General features: G+C 42.9%; 1 non-coding gene across 1 annotated transcript; it reads left to right on the forward strand.

The window, feature by feature from the left end:
• Positions 1-226: 226 nt before the first annotated feature.
• Positions 227-333, forward strand: LOC132652680 (U6 spliceosomal RNA). The gene has a single exon (XR_009590257.1). It is a non-coding gene; the product is annotated as a U6 spliceosomal RNA (small nuclear RNA).
• Positions 334-1,586: the final 1,253 nt, after the last annotated feature.

The raw sequence follows: 1,586 nt of genomic DNA on the forward strand, positions 1-1,586 counted from the left end.
TTTTCCGGTCTCTATTGCATGAGCTCCAGTGATACTGAGGGGGTGGGCAATCTTCACTAGTTAATACTCTGCCCCCAAACCATGATCAGGATATACTGTATGTAAAAAAAAAAAAAAATCTGCCCCATTCAAGGTACTCCACAAATCCTGACAGAAACAGGTAGAATAATACTTTACACACACTTTGTGTTGATCCTAACAAGATGGTATAAAAATTAAAGGTCAAGTGCTTGCTTCGGCAGCACACATACTAAAATTGGAACGATACAGAGAAGATTAGTATGGCCCCTGCGTAAGGATGACACACAAATCCGTGAAGTGTTCCATATTTCTGTAGCACATAGTTCAGTGTACAAGTGGGTTACATAGTAATGGGAAGAGGGACTGCCTCTGACATAAGCTGATTGGCCTGCTCTTTGATCACCTCCCCTTGAGGGGGGAGCAGCCTTACCAGGCCACAGAAGATGACAATGCAGCCACTCCTGATGGGATCTGATAGACTAAGATCAGAAGGAAGGAGAGGAGGACCTCCCCTATCAGTGGACTTGGGAGGGGCATGCGTGAAGAAGGGGGAGGGAGGGTGGGATCAGGAGGGGAGGAGGGAGGGGCTTATGGGGGATACAAAGTGAATAAAGTGTAATTAATAAAAAAACAAAATTAAAAAAGAAAAATTAAAGGTCAAAATATTAAATGAAGTGTTTTATGTAATCCCAATTGGTGCCTTTTTTTGTCACTAGTATAATTAACTGTGAAATTTGTTTGAGGAACAATACCAACGAATGTGAAAAAGGCAAGAGACGACTCTTGGGAGTAATGCTGAAAAGCATGCGGTGCTCTCTGGAAACACGCAGAGCACGCTGCCTCTTACGAAGAGCGGCCGGGTGTCTTGAGTGAGCCACACAGAGGAAGCAGTCTTTTCAACTGCTTTCCCAACCGTGGAGAAACGAAAAACTGGCACATTTCTTTCCTTGAAACCTGGCACTTGACTGAGTGCTTCTAAAAGAATTTCTGTGAAAACCATTCTTGTTTAAACATGAACAGAGCAGTAATAGCTAAGCCACAAGATGTCAGTTGTGATAAGCAGAATAACGCCTTCCTGAAGATATCCACATTTTTATTTGATCTTGAATAAGTCACCTTATATGACAAAGGGGACCTGTTTGAGCTGAGGCTCTGACGTGGAGTTAGAACCTGGAGATGGTTTGCCCCATGAGTAGAATTTAATGGCACAGGGGTAGAAAATGGGACATTCTTCCCTCCTGTGATAAGATGGGTCTACAGAGAAGTAAAGAGTTGTGAAGCTTTAGCTTGGAAGACAGACTAAAGGGATCATGGGCCAGGGAGCGTGAGTGGCTTTTAGAAGCTGGGACAGAAGGAAATGGATTCATCTCTAAATCCTTCTGAAAGGAATATGTATGTGCTGTCTCTTCATTTTATCCTTCTGAGACCCTTGTCAGATGTTTGACCTACTTAACTATGAATACCAAATCCCTGTTGTTTTAAGGCTCCAAGTTTGTGTAACAACAGCAAGGAGACAGTAATTATTGTACATTCTCAAAGCCAGGGAAGGAAGGGAACTGTCTCGT

Source organism: Meriones unguiculatus, chromosome 2 (assembly GCF_030254825.1).
Source record: "Meriones unguiculatus strain TT.TT164.6M chromosome 2, Bangor_MerUng_6.1, whole genome shotgun sequence".
NCBI classification, from domain to species: domain Eukaryota; kingdom Metazoa; phylum Chordata; class Mammalia; order Rodentia; family Muridae; genus Meriones; species Meriones unguiculatus.